General features: G+C 41.8%; 1 pseudogene; it reads left to right on the forward strand.

Moving 5' to 3' along the window:
- Positions 1 to 21,001, forward strand: part of LOC117420088 (conserved oligomeric Golgi complex subunit 5-like) — a 109,689-nt pseudogene that overhangs the window by 37,342 nt on the left and 51,346 nt on the right.

Raw genomic sequence — 21,001 nt, forward strand, 5'->3', positions numbered from 1 at the left:
AAAGTGTAGATTTGTATGTAGGCACGAGGAGGGCACAAATCACTTCACGTGCTGGTTAAATGTAATATGTGAGCACGGGGTTGCACAGAATTAATTCACGTGCTGGGATTCAAGTGAATAATTAATTAGTAATTGAATCCCAGCACAACAGTATAAATAGGCACATTTTTAGTCAGTCAGGGTTGGTGTTCGGTGAGTGGAGAACGGGAGAGAGAGAAGGAGAAAAGAAAGTCTAAAGTAAAGTAATTAGTGTTATCTGCTCACCGTGTTTGTCCGTTTGTCTGTTCACTGTTTAGTCCGTTTTGTTTATATGTTTCTTTTGGCGTCAAGTGCCGTGTCCTGTTTTGTACTGTTGAACCCTTTTATTTGTTATTAAACGCTGAGTGCAGCCATTGCACTCAGCTCATCACAACCACTGTCTCTGTATTCTTTCCTGCTTCCGGTCTGACGCCACCCACTCTGGCCGTCTTTGTGACACGTGGTGTCTTCGTGGGATAGCCGCGCCTCCAAGCGTCAGACCAGGAGGGGTCTGGATTACAACAAAAAAAAAAAAAAAAAAAAAAAAAAAAAAAAAAAAAAAAGAGCAAGAAGGATGGGGAGAAAGAGCTGCAGGAAGCAGCAGAAGCAGCGGTCACCCCAACCAGCAGTAGCCACCCCACTGCCACCGGGTTCCCCACCGTCCCGAGAAATATGGGACTGGTTGGTGCACCCCGAGGGGAAAATGGAAGGCTGGAGAGACGGCTGCCGGGACCTGGAGGACCTCCTCGGGGGCCTTGAGGACCAAGGCTGGTGCATGGCCTGTGGGGTCCAAGGACACACGGTGGCGATCTGCCCCTTCCAAGGTGAGGAGGAGGAGGAACAGCAGTCCGGGTGTTACTGCTGTGCTGAGCCTGGGCATTCCCGCACCAACTGCCCCTGGTACCCCCTCGGACAGCTACCCCAACGATGCCCCATCTGCGGAGGTGAGCACTTCGTGGCCCACTGCCCTGTCCATCAGGAGAGGGAGGAGCAGGGGTCGCCTCAGTCTCCACCACCAGCAGGGGGAGGTAGACTGCTGCTCCCACCGCCCCAACCACAACTGCAACAGCGGCCAGAGGAGCCAGAGAACCTATTCCCCTGGTGCACCTGGTGCGGAGAGGTGGATCACCGCTGGAGGGACTGCTCCGAGGTGCCACCGAGCTGGTGCGGGCGATGTGAGGAAGGGGGACATGACTGGTCAGGATGCCCCTATGCCAGCTCGCCAGTGCCCAAGCGGAAGGAGCCCGAACGTCCTACGCCTGAGTGGGAGGAGCCCGAACGTCCTACGCCTGAGTGGGAGGAGCCCGAACGTCCTACGCCTGAGTGGGAGGAGCCCGAACGTCCTACGCCTGAGTGGGAGGAGCCCGAACGTCCTACGCCTGAGTGGGAGGAGCCCGAACGTCCTACGCCTGAGTGGGAGGAGCCCGAACGTCCACAGCCCAAGAGGGGGGAGTCGGTGCGTCCACAGCCCAAAAGGGAGGAGTCGGTGCGTCCACAGCCCAAAAGGGAGGAGTCGGTGCGTCCACAGCCCAAAAGGGAGGAGTCGGTGCGTCCACAGCCCAAAGGGAGGCAAGTCGGGGCTTCCACAGCTCTGGGACCCAAGCCACCAGCAGAGGGAAAATGCCTGCTGGTTCAGCCCCAAGAGCCGGAAGGGGAGGGGTTACAGGCCCAACCCCCTGGAAATTTTTGGGGGGGAGAGGGGCAGGAGGCTGGTGTCCCCCAGCAGCCTCTATTCATGCTGCTGAAGGCAGCACGGCGCGCACCAGCCCAGCCGCCACAGCGGAGGGAGCCAGCGCCGCCAGGAGCAGAGGAGCTGCCTCTGCCTCCGCCACCTCCACCGCTTCCTCCACTAGGAGCAGAGGAGCAGGAGCTGCCTCTGCCTCCACCACCACCAGGAGCAGAGGAGCAGGAGCTGCCACTGCCTCCACCACCGCCAGGAGCAGAGGAGCAGGAGCTGCCTCTGCCTCCACCACTTCCAGGAGCAGAGGAGCAGGAGCTGCCTCTGCCTCCACCACCGCCAGGAGCAGAGGAGCAGGAGCTGCCTCTGCCTCCACCACTTCCAGGAGCAGAGGAGCAGGAGCTGCCTCTGCCTCCACCACCTCCAGGAGCAGAGGAGCAGGAGCTGCCTCTGCCTCCACCACCTCCAGGAGCAGAGGAGCAGGAGCTGCCTCTGCCTCCACCACCGCCAGGAGCAGAGGAGCTGGAGCTGCCTCTGCCTCCGCCACCGCCCGGAGCAGAGGAGCAGGAGCTGCCTCTGCTGCCCGTACCTCCGCAGGGAGTACGGTGGCCGGAGCCCCAGAAAGGGGAGCTGCCGGCCACGAAGAAGGGGGAGGAGGTCTGGAGACCACTTTCCCCAGCAGCAGTTTCGCTGCAGGAGTTCTTGTGGCCGGAGCCCCACAGGAGGGAGCTGCTGGCTACGAAGAAGGGGGAGGTCGGGGGACCACCTGCCCCCGCAGCTTTTTCGCTGCAGGACGGGACCAACAGGCTGTCAGCCGTGCCACTACCGGCAGGGGTGCTGACAGCATTGCCAGCCAAGGGCCCACTGAAGCCTCCCTTCCCAGCCCGAGACTTTGTCCTGGACTGCTGGGTTTTTAAGGGGGGAGGTGGCCGTTGAGGCCATGTGTGCTGCGCACAAGGGGGGGTATATGTGGCAAAGTGCCCCGCCCCTGTGTGCATTTGTGTGTTTTGTGTATGTATGCGTGCGTATGTTAATGTTGGTGTATAGATTGGTACACGGGATATAAACGGGTCTGTGTTTCACGTATATTTAAAAAGTGTAGATTTGTATGTAGGCACGAGGAGGGCACAAATCACTTCACGTGCTGGTTAAATGTAATATGTGAGCACGGGGTTGCACAGAATTAATTCACGTGCTGGGATTCAAGTGAATAATTAATTAGTAATTGAATCCCAGCACAACAGTATAAATAGGCACATTTTTAGTCAGTCAGGGTTGGTGTTCGGTGAGTGGAGAACGGGAGAGAGAGAAGGAGAAAAGAAAGTCTAAAGTAAAGTAATTAGTGTTATCTGCTCACCGTGTTTGTCCGTTTGTCTGTTCACTGTTTAGTCCGTTTTGTTTATATGTTTCTTTTGGCGTCAAGTGCCGTGTCCTGTGTTTTTGTTGTTTCAAACCTTTTATTTTCTGTCTGTTTATTAAATGCTGAGCGCGATCACGCGCTCAGCCTAACCAAAATCCAAGCCTCTGTGTTTGTATTCCTTCCTGCTTCTGGTCTGACGCCACCCACTCTGGCCGTCTTTGTGACACATCCTCAAACGGATGGACTTGTGGAGAGGTTTAATAAGACCCTGAAGTCGATGCTAAGGAAAGTGGCCTCCAAAGACGGGAGGGACTGGGACCTCCTATTGCCCTATTTGATGTTTGCTGTTCGGGATGTACCACAGTCCTCAACCGGGTTCTCTCCGTTTGAATTATTATATGGGAGACAGCCCAGGGGCATTCTGGATATAGCTAAGGAAACGTGGGAAGCTCAAACTTCGTCAGGACGTAATGTGGTAGATTATATCCTACAGGTTCGAGACCGAATTGCAAAAATAACATCCATAGTAAAGGCCCATATGGAGGAAGCACAGGCCCGACAAGCAGGTCAGTATAACAGGTCGGCAGTACGCCGGAAATTTTCACCCGGAGACCGGGTTATGGTATTAGTACCAACCCCAGAGAGTAAACTGTTCACTAAGTGGCAAGGCCCGTATGAAATAATAGCTCCAGTGGGAGAAGTTAATTATAAAGTAAGGCAGACGGATAAACGAAAGAAAGAACAAGTGTACCACATTAACCTTCTTAAACCGTGGGTAGACCGGGAGGAATTGGTCGCATTGGTAGCCTTGGGAAAAGACGGGAAGGGACTGGAAGGGAGATCGGTTAATATAGGTCCCTCCCTTACGCCCCAACAAGTCCAGGAGGTACAGCGATGTGTGAAAGCTAACCACGATGTGTTTTCTTCCATGCCAGGAAGAACAACGGTTATCCAACATGAGGTCCACACACCCCCGGGGGTGTGTGTCCGGGTTAGGTCCTATAGGATCCCGGAGGCCCAACGGAACGAAGTCGTTCGCGAGGTCGAAGCGATGAAAAGACTGGACGTCATCGAGGAGTCCTCGAGTCCGTGGAACAGTCCAATTGTGATGGTGGCCAAACCCAACGGAACTTGGCGGTTTTGTAATGACTTTCGGCAGCTCAACCAGGTATCGAAATTTGATTCATATCCTATGCCTAGAGTCGATGAGTTGATTGAAAGATTAGGTTCGGCGAAGTACTTAACTACTTTAGACCTCACAAAGGGGTATTGGCAAATTCCCCTCAGCCCTAAGTCTAGGGAAAAAACTGCATTTGCCACACCCCTAGGACTGTTCCAATATAAGGTAATGCCATTTGGATTGCATGGCGCACCCGCCACCTTCCAACGGCTTATGGACATCATATTAAGACCTCATGCACAGTATGCTTCGGCTTACATCGATGACATTGTGATATTTACCGATTCGTGGGAGACGCATCTTGAAAAAGTGAACGCCGTATTACAGTCTTTACGGGAAGCAGCATTAACTGCAAACCCGGAGAAATGTTTTGTGGGCTTACAGGAAGCGCAATACTTGGGGTTTGTCGTAGGGGGTGGTAAAGTCAAACCACAAACGAGCAAGGTAGAGGCAATTACAAATTGGCCGATACCAAGAGATAAGAAACAAGTACGAGCCTTCTTAGGGTTAGCAGGATATTATAGACGGTTTGTGCCGGAGTTTTCCTCCATTGCCACACCCCTTACAGATTTAATAAAAAAATCGGCCCCGGTCCGTGTTAAGTGGAGCCCCGAGGCTGATAAAGCATTTAAAGCTATTAAACAGATACTGTGTGACAGCCCGGTGTTGAAGGTACCCGATTTTTCCCAGCCTTTCATATTACAGACAGATGCATCGGAAGTAGGTTTAGGGGCAGTGTTGTCGCAGATAGTTGAGGGGGAGGAACACCCCATAGGGTACTTAAGTCGAAAACTTCTACCACGAGAAAGAAGATATGCCGTGGTTGAAAAAGAATGCTTGGCAGTGAAGTGGGCAATTGAGGCGTTGAAATATTATCTGTTAGGCAGAGAATTTACCCTAGTGACAGATCATGCACCCCTAAAATTCATGAAAGAGAATAAGGAGAAAAATGCTAGGGTAACCCGCTGGTTTTTAGCTTTGCAGCCATATAAGTTCAGGATTGAACATAGACGGGGGATTCAAAATGCAAACGCGGATGGGCTGTCGAGAAAACACGGGGTTAGTTGGGCCGCTCTAACCGATAGGTTGGAGCTGGGGAAGAGGATATGTAAGAAAGAAGTAACGTCGCCTTTAAGGAATGGCGGCGTTACTACAGAAAATGAAGCAAACAGCACCCAGGAACCGGAGCACTAATTGGTAGGGCGGGGTTCCTGGGGTATATAAGGAAGTAGGGTAGGACAGGACGGGGGTGATCGTGGGGAGCACCGCCGGATTGTCCTGCAGGAAATACCCAGAGAGCAGAGAGTGTTGTTAAAACTTCGCAAGGTAAAGCGAACGAGTTTTGTTTTGTGAACAAGAGTTTTGTTTTTGTGTAAATTGTGAGCGGTTTCCCTCTTGGTGAGGTAGCCTTTTGTTTTGCTGGTATAATTTGTTTTATTTAAACGTTTGTGTGGACGCCGCTCGTCAGTATTAAGTAAAACAGTTCCGCAGCTTCCGTGTCGGTTGAGGACCGTCACGGCGGCCGACTGTGTATTTGTGTGAGGTATCCGGGACTGGAAAAGAGACTGTATGAGTACGCGCTGCAGGAGCAGCGGGTAGAAATAAAAGGGAAAAGAAAGCGGACGAAAACAACAGTTTGGTTTGCAGGACACGTTTTATTGTAACAGGAAAATAAGCACGTTGTACACAGGGGTGCTCTGGAACCACCCAGGACACTGGCTGCCGGGGTTCGTCCCCACAGTCTGGATACAGTCATCAACGCCGTTGGGCACGTCTTGCTTAGGAGGCGGGCACAGGAGTGTTCATCCAGGAGCTCTTATTCAGGGCCCCATTACATACTCCAACCAAGAGTCTTCCCGGTACCTGTTACCTGTGTTACAGCGAGATTCCAGCAGAGGGAGTCGGCGCTGTACTTACCTGTTACCTGTGTTACAGCGAGATTCCAGCAGAGGGAGTCGGCGCTGTACTTACCTGTTACCTGTGTTACAGCGAGATTCCAGCAGAGGGAGTTGGCGCTGTCCTTACCTGTTCCTGTGTTGCAGCGAGGCTCCAGCAGAGGGAGTCGGCGCTGTCCTTGCCTGTGCTGCAGCGAGACTCCAGCAGAGGGAGTCGGTGCGGTTCTTACCTCTGGGCCAGAGAGCCTGCAGCGAGCGAGGAGTCCGTGGATACTTACCCGTGTTGCAGGATTACCCCAGCAGAGGTAGCGGACTTCTACAGGCTCCGACCTGTAGGGACTTGGTATTCTATACTAGATAGAGAGGGGCGAAGAAGTGAGACAGTTAGTGTCCCGTACAGGGCATTCAGTGATTTAAAGAGTCTCTTGTGTTTGAATATTGTAAATAAAAGTTACTTGCCTGCAATCTCTACGTGTCTGTGCTCGTCGGTGGAAGCCGTTGAGAGGAGTATCCCGCAGGGTACCCCTCCAGTTTGTTACAATATATATATATATATATATATATATATATATATATATATATATATATATATATACATACATACATACATACATACATACATACATACATACATACATACATACATACATACATACATACACACACACACACAGTCACCTCCAAAATTATTGGCACCCTTGATAAAGTTGAGCAAAAAAGACTGTATAAAATAAATAATACCAGTACTGAGCTATATTGTAATTTCCCAACATGTGGAATATATTTGACTTTATTAATGATTCAATGGAATCAACCAAAATGACACATTTCTCAAATTATAAAATTATTTCCAAAAAAAATGAAGTGTCACAATTATTGGCACCCTTGTTTTCAGTACTTTGTGCACCTTCCCGTTGCAAGGATAACGGCAATGTCTTTTTCTATAATGTTTAATGAGATTGGAGAACACATTGGGAGGGATCTTAGACCATTCCTCCATACAGAATCTTTCCAGATCCTTGATATCCTTTGGTCTGCGCTTATGGACTGCCGTCTTCAATTGAAACCACAGGTTTTCAATGGGGTTCAAGTCCGGAGACTGAGATGGCCATTGCAAAATGTTGATTTTGTGGTTAATTAACTATTTCTTTATGGATTTTGATGTGTGCTTGGGGTCATTGTCTTGCTGGAAGATCCACTTGCTGCCAAGTTTCAGCCTCTTGGCAGAGGCAACCAGGTTTTTGGCTAAAATGTCCTGGTACTGGGTAGAGTTCATGATGCCGTTGACCTTAAAAAGGGCCCCAGGACCAGTGGAAGCAAAACAGCCCCATGACATCAAAGATCCACCACCATATTTTACAGTAGGTATGAGGTTCTTTTCTGCACACGCATCCTTCTTTCGACACCAAACTCACCGCTGGTGTGCGTGGCCAAAGAGCTCTATTTTCGTCTCATCTGACCATAGCACCCGGATCCAATCGAAGTGCCAATGCCGTTTAGCAAACTCCAGACGCTTACGTTTGTTGGTTGCTCTCAATAAAGGATTTTTTCTGACAACCCTTCCAAATAGCATATTGGCATGGAGGTGGCGTCTAATTGTAGATTTGAAGACTTGGTGACCCCAAGATGCAACCAAGTTCTTTAATTCTCCAACTGTGGCCCTTGGATTTCCCTTTGCCTCCCGAACCATCTGCCTCGCTGTGCGTGGGGGCAAGATAGACTTGCGTCCTCTACCAGGCAAGTTTACCATTGTTCCAGTGGTTTTGAACTTCTTAATTATTGCCCTAATAGTGGTAAGTGGTATATTTAGTTTTTTAGCTATTGTTTTGCACCCATTGCCTGATTTATGAAGATCAACAACCATTTGTCTCTTTTCTTTTGTGAGTTCTTTGCCTTTCCCCATGGTGATGGATGACAAATGGATTTCATATGCGTGTTACCTCATTTTTCTACCCCAGTGAAACAGGAAGCCATGGAAGGCCACAATGCACTTCCTTAAGACTGAGATGAACTTAAAGAAGAAGAATGTTACTGCAGATTTAGTTTTGTTTGATTTTATTTATAAGAATCTTTAGGGGTGCCAATAATTGACACCTATCTTTTTGAGAAAAAAATGTATTACTTGTTAATAAAAAGCTTTTTCTCTGTGCAATTGTATTAGAATAAAAGAATATGGTTTCCCCATATATTTGAACATAAAATATAGCTCATTACCTGTGTTGTTTATTTTATACAGCCTTTTTTGCTCATCTTTATCAAGGGTGCCTATAATTTTGGAGGTGACTGTGTGTATATCTATGTGTAGAATTGGTCAGGGGTCTGAATACATTTGCAAGGCACTGTATGTGTGTGTGTGTATATATATATATATATATATATATATATATATATATATATATATATATAATTTTCTTTGAAATTTTATTCTATAATGTTGTTGTTGTTGACATTAATGCAACGGGTCCTTTCTTTAAAATGATCTAAAAGAAAATATCTAGATCCAGATGATGATTTATTGTGATAATATTGGGATATCGTAATTTTCTGTTCAGCTTGTATCATAATTTGAAAAATCTTGTATTGCTGCAACCCTAGTATAGGATTTCTTCTTTGAATCCTACCAATTTATCCACCCGTCTGCTATTCAGATGCTGTAATTCCTCAGATTTATGTTAACCCCATTCTAAGATAGTCAGACCTTTTAATTTGTCAATCCATTTCTATCCCAGGTCCACTAAGCAGGATTTTACATGATGGGTTTTACAAAAAAGCTCCACACACAATCTACCAAGTGTGCTTATGTTAATGCTTGGAGTTATCGGATTGCTCACAATATGCTCTTCAGAAAATGCATGGGGAATGTTAAATTTAGGATGATCATCCGAGTGCCATCACCATGCTCAGGCTTGGAGGAGTAGCCGGTTGGAGTAAAGCTCTAAACCACAATGGGTGAACCACAGCTTCAGAACCAGTCTTGGATCTCAAGAGCAGCCAGCAAAATCAGATCATTGTGTAAACTGTTTGTTTTCAGATCATTGTGTAAACTGATAGTTCTTTCTGACGCTCTTAGGGTTCAGATACACTCGGGTCACATGACAAGGTGCTCTGAGTGTGTTTGCTGATGGGCTTAATTGTATGAAAAAGGATGTTTACAGTTCATAGTGTTTGTAGTATAATCCTGCATTTTTTTTTAAATCTCTTGAGCGGTAAATACGAAGGAAAACATCCTTTAATGATGTACATTCTGTGTGACGGGAAGAGAAATCTTTTAAATTATTTCTGTGCTTGTATAATTACTTTATTACAGACGTGAAGCAGAAGCAAAAATACTAACAGGAAACTAAAAATATAGTTGCATACAGTATTTAACGAATAAGTGTTTAAGTATTAACTTGTTATTCCTCATAAAATGTAATATTTCGTGCAAGCATTGTACCTTTTTAATAAGCACGTCTCATTCATGGGTTACTATAGCAAGCAATGCAAGTTAATAGTTTTGAGGTTAAGAGACTTGACTTCGGTAAATGTCTGACCTAATTTCAGGGAGTGAAGATAATTGTAAGGCCTTTATTAGCAGCTCGCTGAATCAAAAAGCAAATGCAAGTCAGAACTCTCAGAAAGATACTGGAACCTTGCCTAGGCGATGGTCACATAGGAGACGTAGATGTAGCACAAGTAAGGATATCAAAATCTATTTCAGATTTCGAATTGATTGGGGAAAATGAAGGCTATATCTGCAAGCCCATTTCTGATTAAACTTTGCATGGACATTTACAGTATAACACACATGTATTCCATATACTGTGTGTATTTATGGTGACATACTTTTCCAAGCAAATTTTAGATTACCAACTCATGCCCTGTTTCCATCTAGACTAGAAAACCAGTCTGTAAAATTCTCATGTTGTTCCAGTGTCAAACTGAGACTACAACCGGATGTTACACAAAATAATGTAAAAAAGGGAAAAAAGCTCTTTCACAGACATGTCTGACCTTGTCAGAAACTGAGCTAGTACTGGTAAAGAAAACTACATTACAGCTTTTTAGGCAATAAATAGTCTATTGCAATGAATAGTCTATTGGGCAGCAGTGTGGAGTAGTGGTTAGGGCTCTGGACTCTTGACTGGAGGGTTGTGGGTTCAATCCCAGGTGGGGGACACTGCTGCTGTACCCTTGAGCAAGTTACTTTACCTAGATTGCTCCAGTAAAAACCCAACTGTATAAATGGGTAATTGTATGTAAAAAATAATGTGATACCTTGTTACAATTGTAAGTCGCCCTGGATAAGGGTGTCTGCTAAGAAATAAATAATAATAAAAAATAATAATAATGCGTTCATGTATAATGGTTGATCTGTGTTTAAACACAATGTCATTTTAAATGTCCCCTGTAAAGAACAGGGATTAGTTTAGGGATTTTTAAATCCCACTTTAAAAGTATAGCTGGAAGGGTGTGTCAGCGGGGCCTCCTTTGTAGTAGGAGCAGCACACCGCTGTATTCACGGCAACCTTTTATTTTTAACTGCTTTTGTACAGTATTTAGTTTTGATTATTTGTACACTAGTTGTATATTCACCCTGGTAGCGTCACACCGTTTCCATTGTTTACTTAAAATATCCTAAGCACCGGGCACTGTGTCATCGTCCCCTCCATGTCTCCCCCTGTCTGTCAGCGGATAACCCACAACCAGCTATTGCAAACTCATTTCTAAAAAAGATAAACAGACATTGCTGTATTTTCCCAGTTTTTAAATGTTGTGGATGGGCACCTCAGACAGCATTGTCCAGAAGTGAAACCTACTGGCAGAACTCTGGGAGACTAGAGACTCTAGTTGTTACAGATTTCCCCTTAGCCACAAGCTCTCAGTCCCTTCTCCAAGACTGATTTTAACCAGTACTCTAATGTTCTGTTTAGCTATAATACAATTAGTGTATATGATGGCTAAATCCAGTTTTCTGCATTTTTACCAGAGGCACCTCTTCAGGTGTTTGTGGTGTGATGTATTGTATCTGATTTGTTGAAATCTCAGCTTTTACTTGACCTTTTTTATTGTTTTATATGCACTTAATAAAACCTTTTTTTATTTTTTTTCCAAACCCATGGACAAAATATGACATTTTTATTAAATGTATCAAAAGTATTAGGAAAAAGTGTAGAAAACTACTGTACAGACACAGCTGGCAAAGCAGGATACTTCAGTGTTCACCTTTACCACACTATTTGGGAACCAAAGGTAGAAGCTTATGTTATTTGTGTTCCATCTTATGAGAAGGAAAGTGCTTGTGTAATAGCATTATGTGGCAAATGGAAGCTGTGGCAATCTTGCCTTATAACCTGGCTACAATAACGGGTTACTTTATAAAGGGCAAGCACTGTACTACCTGTGAAACCGATTTATGAAAGGACAGTTCATTTAAAAACAAATGAACTGAATGTTTGGATAAGGGATTCTACATGTTTTTTATGGGAAAGCAAAAAATCTGCTTGTAAGGATGAAAACTGCTGTATGTATTTTAGACTATTACATGCATTGCTTGAAAGTTATTTAAAAATATATATATATGTTTTCACAAATTGTCAGTTTTTTTCTTTGTTGGCCATGTGGAAGTGAATGGCTCAATTTGAGCTCCAGACTGGCTAATACATTTTTACTTTTCTCCCTGCCCTGTGGAGTTTGATGAATATTTATACAACCTCTGAAGGTCACACATGGAACATGTCTTTAATACAACACAGAATGTCACGCTGAATAAAGACTTGATGGAGTGGTAATGGGATTTAATTGCGCAGGTGGCATGCATCTCCCTTTTCTGTGGTTTGCACATATTTAATGTGCTAGCAAGCCGTCGGTTTAAGTGATTTGAACATGCTCTAATTTTCTCATATAAACCCTGAAAACCGATTCTATTAAATCTGCCAAATTAGCTATCTGTAACGTTGTGACTGTAATTGACAGTATTGATTGTGTACGTAACACCAGAATTACAATATGTTTCACTTGGATTGAAATGCCAAAGGGCAGTTTTAAGGTTGTGTGGGGTAACATTCTTTCAGCCCGAGTGGTATTGTGACCTTTTGTTTTTCATACTAATCTCACAAGCTTATAGAAAATATGTTGTCTTGTTTGGATCACCTGTGCTTTTGTTGTAGTGCGGGGACAAACATGGTATTTTCATGTTAGGATATCTGTTCAAAATCCAGACAAGTATTCAGATATTTGTTGATTTTGTAAAATGCAATCAAAAGCCATAACACTGGGGCTCCCGAGTGGCGCATCCGGTAAAGACGCTCTGCGTGGAGTGCAGGATGCGCCCTATAGCGTGGATGTCACTGGTTCACTATTCCACTGCCGACCATGGACGGGAGTTCCCAGGGGGCGGCGCACAATTGGCCGAGCACCACCCGAGGGGGGGGAGGACTTAGGTCGGCCAGGGTGTCCTCGGCTCACAGCGCACCAGCGACCCCTGTAGTCTAGCCGGGCGCCTGGAGGCTTGCCTGTAAGCTGCCCAGAGCTGTGTTGTCCTCCGACGCTGTAGCTGAGGTGGCTGCATGGTGGGCCTTCAGTGTGTAAAAGAAGCGGTCGTCTGAAAGCACACGCTTCGGAGGACAGCATGTGTTCGTCTTCGCCCTCCCGAGTCAGCGCAGGGGTGGTAGCAGTGAGCTGATACTAAAAATAATTGGCTATTCCAAATTAGGGAGAAAATTAAAAAAAACAATAGGTTGTGAAGGCCTTTACCCCACTGAATTAACTATAAAACAAAGGATGCCATATGGTAGTTTAAGTTTTTTTTCCTCTGTGTGCATAAAGTAGACATCCATTTTTTTTTTTTTTTTGCAATAAATAAAATGGCAAAAGACACATTTTCATAAAGTAATAGCATTGCTGAGGTTTACTTGTGCCTTTTTTTTTTTTAGTCGTTGCCAATTAGTTTTTATTATTTTCTCCCCAATTTGAAATGCCCAATTATTTTATTATGCTCAGCTCACCGCTACCACCCCTGCGCTGACTCGGGAGGGGCGAAGATGAACACACACTGTCCTCCGAAGCGTGTGCCGTCAGCCGTCCGCTTCTTTACACACTGCAAACTCACCGTACAGCCGCCTCAGAGCTACAGCGTCGGAGGACAACGCAGCTCTGGGCAGCTTACAGGCAAGCCCGCAGGCGCCCGGCCAGACTACAGGGGTCGCTGGTGCACGGTGAGCCGAGGACACCCTGGCCGACCTAACCCTCCTTCCCCCCGGGCGACGCTCGGCCAATTGAGCGCCGACCCCTGGAAGCTCCCGTCCACGGTCGGCTGTGGAATAGCCTGGACTCGAACTCGCGACGTCCAGGCTATAGAGCGCATCCTGCACTCTAGCGAGTGCTTTTACTGGATGTGCCACAGTGAAAACTGTCAAATGTTACCTTAAATAAACACTTCAAATAAAATAAATGTAGCAAACGGGGCATGGCATTCTGTGAGCAGGTCAGTTTAATGTTTTAAGGTTGCCTTATTTACTGTACATGTATTTAGTTTTGTTTGTTGCTGCATTCTATGGGCATATTGATTGAATTCAAGTGTAAGGGCCATATCCAGAGTCTCATGCATTGTAGTAATGGGATATAATAATAAACCAGCCTACTAAATGATAACTTTGCATATGTTTTTTGGGGGCTGACGGCAGACCTGAATTCTAGCTTTAGTTTTTTTTTTTTTTGCTGAGATAAATCTAGGTGATATTTTAAATTAGAAGTGTTTCCTCCTCAGAATCGATTTTAAAATGCTGCCAAACACCTGTCACTTTTTTAAAGCATGTTGATTTTAAATAATTGCAATTCCGAAAACCTTGGGCTGCAGTTCTACTCAGACGTGATTTGCCACTTACAACCGACTGTGGTGGCAATGGAGGTACCAGGAATAATAATAATAAATAAAACGGGTTAATGTCTCATACATCATTTTATTCTTTCTACATTGTATCTAATTGTATACTTTGGCGTGAGAATTGCAGTAACACTGTATGGAGCTTATTTGTCACAGGAAAAAAAAAAAAGACTGGTTTTTAATAATGGCATGTTCCGTTCCCATGGCTGCATGAATGCAGTTCGGTTTTTCCTTTTTAAACTTGCATTTTGGTTTTACCGAAAACCTACTAGATGTCAAAAATAGCTGGAAGAGTTGATAAAAAATGGAAATGATCTTAACTGACTTGCATCCCTAATATATATTAATCCTATATATCAGACAGACCTGTTTTTTTTTCACTTGCTTCTTTAGAAACTGTCGCTCAGATACTGGAAAGGTGGTAAATCAGTGCAAGGCTAAACATGTGGGTGATCTGTATTTCTAATTAACATCAACTATGTAATTTCTGGTGGACGTAGACATGTCGAAATACATACTATTTTGTAGCCACTGGAGTTGTGAGCAGATGAGACTGAATAAACAGAATTGGTATAGTAAACCTAGTACTGTGGTTTGCATGTTGTTAGCCTTGTCCTACTACTTCTGTTCATATGCAAACCACTGATCTAATAATTGAGGTCGGTGAATTCTAAATCTTCAGAACCGGTTGTCTGATTTTGATGATTCTGTGGTTTGAAAGAAGTCTAAGACTGGTAATTTGGAGCCAGTTATTAACCACTTTCCCAAGGGCAAGATATATACTGTATAACTGTTAAAATGCTCTGCCATCCTGAACCAGATTAGGTCCTGTAGAGGCAGGTGGAGAAGAGTAACTGCAGTGCAGGTCAGCAAGGAAATGCGGCTGTGCTCTACATCACGATTCTTTGCATGAAGAAGCCACTTCATAAAGCAGTTGCTATTAATGGAAATGAAGGTGTTTGGCATGTGCTAATAATTTACAGTTATTGCAGTGTAGCAAAGCGGCTTCACCACTTCAGTATTTATTCCAAAGCTGTTTAATCTAAACACGAGTGCTGTAATAGCAGTCAAGCCTGATACTTCAGCTGCAGATTCATCAGAATCGGAGCAAAAGGAATAAAATGCAAATAGAAGTAAAACCCTGCATCCTGATGTGTCTCCGGTATGTCTGTAAAATATTAATATAACACTCTATTAAGGTAGCCTTGTTTCTTTTTAGGTCTGAACATCAACATTATAAAATGTGTACAAGCCAATATTGAACCACTATTCATAAATAGCAAACGAAACGCTCAGCCCTGTCTGAAGGCTAACGTTGCACAGATGACATCAGTCATCAAGTGATAAATTGTATTAAAGCCTTGACAAACAACACACTTAACTGTCATTTTGGGGGGCTGTATAAAAATTGATGCATACAAATGACCTTCACAGAAACAGTTTAATTTTGTGAGATCATAAATCCTAAACACATTTTAAAAACTTGACCAGAGCCATGTCGTTTGCTGCTGTTCTGTGTTTGTTTTTTTTAACCGGGAGAAGCTATGGTAGTATGCCGTCTTCTTTACAAACAGTAACCTTGTGTGATGCGTCTGGAAAAATACAAACACACAATATTATTAAAATACCACACAAATACTAACCGTAAGATTCAAATTAAAACATGTGTTGTGTGGTTTACCAAAATACGAGTTACCTTAAATGATACTAATTTGTGTTTCCACAGGTAATTAATTAAAACACTAACCCTTTATAAATACAGGCAATTACAATATTCACATATGTGACTGAAAAGCAGGCCTAAAATGTGGCGAACTGCTTGTTTTTTTTGTTTTTATGAAACGATAGCCTGCACTGTGAATGGAAGAACTACCAGGATATACAGTAATCCTTTTGTGGCAGATATTTCTTATTAATATTTTTTTTTTGCAATGCAGCACAGTAGCAATTATATATATATATTAACAAAAAAAAAACATTGACTATTATGGTGTGTAAAAGGGTGATGGTCCGAGCTTACCCCCACTTAAGAACACAGAGGTATTTAGAACATGGGAAACAGCAACTTGCACAGGTGTAATTATTTATTTCCGTAATGGATACTTCACACAGATTGCAAATGACTATCAGGTTGTACACAATGACTGACATTCACAAGACAAACTCACGACTGACCACCTAATAGTCCTACTGCTCCCTCCTAAGGAAATACACGGCATTAAACAAAGTTAAATACATTACACATGTTTCTTCTCATTTATATGTATTTGTTTAACCTGCATGAATACTGTCTTTGTTTACAAATACAATTGTTAAACTATTCTATCATTTATTTATAATTCTCTAGTCCCTAACCATTACCAGTAAAGATTGAACATTAGCATTACCCCTTCTCTTGGAAGATTATCGAACATATGGTTATATAACAAAACCCTTGTCCCACATGTAAACGACAACTTCATTAAGGGAATCGACCTAATCTAAATACAGCAATATGCTGTCGCATGTCAAATACACTTTGCTCAACAACATGCACGATACGTAATAAACCACTGCTCTAGCGTCAGTAGAATAACAATAATAATCACAATAACATGCATTGAAATATTACAGTGAGGGTCTCACCCTCACATGGTGCATCAACGATCTTAATATTTGTGGATGAGAACAGTATTGTGTGTGTAAAAGCAAGCAGCTAAAAGAAATGGTCAGTATTTTAATGTAAAGAGGCACACTTCTGTAGCTATGTATATCATTGCGTGCAAAATAAACAATGATGGCTGAATAGGCCAAGTCGCCAGCATTATTGATCATTATTGAGATCCACAATCCTGCAGTTTTTATATTTATCACTTAGTTACTAAATAACAGGAAGAAAATGTAATTGTGACAAATTAAGCATAATTATGAATGCACTGCAGCTTGTATACTGTGACAGAAACAACCTGAACGTTAACCTGCTAGATTTTTTTTTTTAAATTCATATTTTTATAAATTAAAAGTTGTATGATGTAGAAGTAACTACCATTCAATACTGATCCACTGCCGTCTTGCCTAGCACAGCATTCAGCTTTCTATTTACCTTTCAGACACGTGGGAGTAGGGGGGTGTCTACTGAGCTACGTAACCACATTGGTCATGTGATACGAAAGGCAGACAATAAAACTGCTTTGCATTCATACCTATGTAAAAGTCGGCCTTGGTCCCTAATTGCAGGCCTTTTTTGGGCTGCCTTTTCTTTTTTGGTGCATTCACATCTGAGAATTTTATTTTGACTGATCTTTTAGTTTTTCACTTGTATGATTCTGTTCCAGGAAATATTGAAGCAGTAAAATGTTGGCTTGTTTTAAGTCCCTACTAAAGACCTAAGTCTGTTTCTTTTCCTTGTAATTTGTATTCCTTTTTAAATAAGATTTTGTGTGTGGGGAGAAAATACACATTCAGTAAAATATATTTATTGCATGATTTAATAGTTTTACAGCCTTGGAGTGGTCTTTTTTGGGGGTTGGGGGCATCTTGCCATTTGTAGCTTGAAGGCTTTATTTGTTTAGTGTCTCACCTTGCCTTGCAGAACAGTGCTGAAGTATGAATCGTTATTTTTGCCATGTGTGGTCCACATGGGGGGACAGCACAGGACATGGAAAATGAAAATTGTGTTAAAAACCTTTTGCAATAATTGTGTTAGCCCTGGTATACACTGTCGGTTTCCTAAGGGGTCATCTATTTATAGAACCCTGAATTACCTTCCTATTGATACTGTAGCTAATGGTTTATTAAACTAGAATCCTGGAATCTGAACTTTTTTTTTTTTTTTTCTTCCCCAAGCTCCACTTAGATAATTTAACTTATGAATTGACTTGCATGATGTAGAAATTAAACCGTTTGTGTTTACTAAAGGGTCTGTCACATTGCGAGAATTGTAAGGGAATTGCCAAAGTCAATCATCATATTCCAGGTAAACAATTAAGCCAAGAAAGTTATAATAATAATAGCACTGATGATGGTAATATATATCCGTATACAAAATGTAAGAAAGGCATTCTTTTTGTGAATGAGCCACAGCTGATGGTGGCACGCTGGAAGCTGGAAATCCTGACCGTCATGTTTGTCTTTGAGATAAATCATGTGAACCTTTTTAGTTTGGCAAATCTTTATTTCAAGATTGATGGTTTAAAAGAAGCTGTACAATTCGTTTTTAGAGCAGGGGGAAGAAATAAACTTTTGTTACAGTTGATCTAAAAAATATGTCTGTGTAGCATTGTTATCTGACAAGGCTTCTGTAGTTGCAGATAACAGACTTTATAGGTAATTGTGTTACAGGTTTTTTGAAGAGCTTTTTGATTAATAGGCTATCAGGCCACAGGTAAAAGTGACTTTTACATCAAAAGAAAAAAAAAACTGGTTCTCTTCAAGGAGTGGAAGGAAAGAAAGACAAATTATTTGTATGGTGTACCCCATTATCTTAGTTTTAATATATTTTAAATGTGACATCTCCATTTATCTACAGGTAACCTTTATAATTACTTCAGTTTTAATACAGCTATGGCCAAAGAATTTTAAGATTGAGATCTAATAAAAAAAACTTCATGTAGTCAAAGAAACTACAAAATGATATTGCAGAAGTCTACTGGAAGCCATATTAGTACAGTATTTCATGTTAGATTTTGATTTTTAAGTGTTTTGGATTATTTTTTTTAATATAAAGTATGTTTCCAAAATATTATTCCGTCGGTTTCATTCGACTTTCTGTAGTCATTTTGTTCAAGGGATGTCAATACATTCATTACAATTATATAATTGTAAAGCACATAGTGTTTTTAAGACTTATGGTGTTTTTTAATTGTTTCAAAATCGTAATTGGTGTTTTTCAAGGGGCTTTAAGAATCCGGGTTTGTTAACATAGGTGCGTGTGATAAAGCATGTGTGTTTGTGTGAGTGTTTCTGTTTTTTCACTTTTCAAAAACATCCATGACTTCTATATACTGTAATCAAAACGGTTTCCAGTTTTGATTAAAGTATATAGTAGAAAACTGAAAGCAAGATATTTCAGTTTTTTATTTTTCTTAAAATTATTTCCTAACATAAAACCAATGTCACCTTGCAATAACTGATTTTGAGTTTCAGTGTTTTAAAATAAAATATCAAACAGAACGAAATTTCAATGTACCATTTGTAATTCAGTAACATGAGAGAATTGGTCAGGGGTCTGAATACTTTTGCAAGGCACTGTATATAAAAAACTTTTTTTTCTTTTTTTTTTTTTTTAAGTTCCCACACAGTATTAATCATGTAGCCTGCTTCTGTAGGGGTCACATAGATTTATATTAGAAGCAGAATCTTCATTGTATAATTACATTTTTTTTTTAATGACAAAGTACAGCACTTACTGTCTTTATTTTCAAAGAAAGAGGAAGACCACCTTCTGACTTAATCGTATATACTTGTTTGAATATAAATCGCTGAAAGTGTGTAGTTAGTTATCTTGGTATAGAAACAGTTCATTACTTTGTCTATAGATTATTAGCTCATGCAGAAAGCAGTGTTGGTGGCATGGTAGGGCATTCTCTTCTGAGTGCCCAAACACAACTTTTGTTGTCCTGCAGTCCCCCAGGTATAACAGGACAGAGGCTGAGTGCAAACCAACGATGCTGCATTCTGTCAAATTGTACAAAAGAACCAGACTGCTTTACATATGCAATTTATTGAGATTAAGATCGCCTCACCTGCAGTGGTCAGAATATGTAATGCAAAAACATAGCACCGTTCCACAGATATGAACCCACTGGAATGAGATGTGCATTGCCCTATCTTGCTCTAACTCTCAGGTGAGCTTTAGACTTTGTTGGGGTCACATATTGATACACATAGACAATCTGAGTATAATGAGACTCATAATTAACTTGTCTGAAGTGCCGGAGTTGCTTTGATTTGTTTCATAGATAGCCTTCACATAAACTGAGGTTATTTTAAGAGATGTATGGTCTATTTTGTTTGTGATAAAAGTTACATTGTACACAAAGGCCCCATTTAGCTGTGCATGTTTAAGATACGGGCAGTTTATAATAATAAATACCATTTATAGAAGGTGAAATTCAATTACTTGACGTGACAAATTCAATAAGAGCAGTGATTGTGGAAATCCCTGCATTGTATCTTTGAAACACAAAGATGGGTAATGAAGATGCTGAGCGGCTTTCAGCGAGAGCTTTTAAAAGTTTAACAAAACCCTTGATTGATTTGTGAGGGCTTGCTCAAGTGTAATTAGATGTCTTATCAGGTTGCAGTTCTTGAAGAAGTCAGACATCCGTAATCTTCATTAAAATATCATTAGGTACAGTCAGTTAACTTGTAAGTGCCTTTTATAAACAGATTAGACTGTCTAAAATCATTGCAATCCGGGGATTAATCTTATGATGTTTTTCTGAACATAAATTGGATTTAAGTGTGTAGATAGAGCTGACAGAGTATGTTAGCAGCTATAAATAAAGAGCCATTTGTTTGTTTGAAAGCTGCCAGTACAAGGAAATATTTGTGAAGATGCCAAATGAATGTGGTAAATGAGAGGGTTGATCTATATATATATCTATATATCTATAGATATATATATATATATATATATATATATATATATATATATATATATATATATATAGATATATATATATATATATATATATATATATATATATATATATATATATATATATATATATATCTATATATATATATATATATATATATATATATATATATATATATATATATATAACACAAATACTCCAGAACCTGCATTTATGCTGTACTTTTTATTTTTATTTGTATTTATTAGGACAATCTCATAGCATTACTTTATATATTTAATTTGTATGCAAGTATACCTAAACATAGAAGCATCTAGAATACTTCAATGTGGCCTTGCTCCTAAACATATAGACTTATACAAGTATGTTCCCAGTGCTACAAAGTTGTCAGACCTTATCCGGTTCAGTCAGGCATTCTGTTCACT

The sequence above is a fragment of the Acipenser ruthenus genome, chromosome 14 (assembly GCF_902713425.1).
Source record: "Acipenser ruthenus chromosome 14, fAciRut3.2 maternal haplotype, whole genome shotgun sequence".
NCBI classification, from domain to species: Eukaryota; Metazoa; Chordata; class Actinopteri; order Acipenseriformes; family Acipenseridae; genus Acipenser; species Acipenser ruthenus.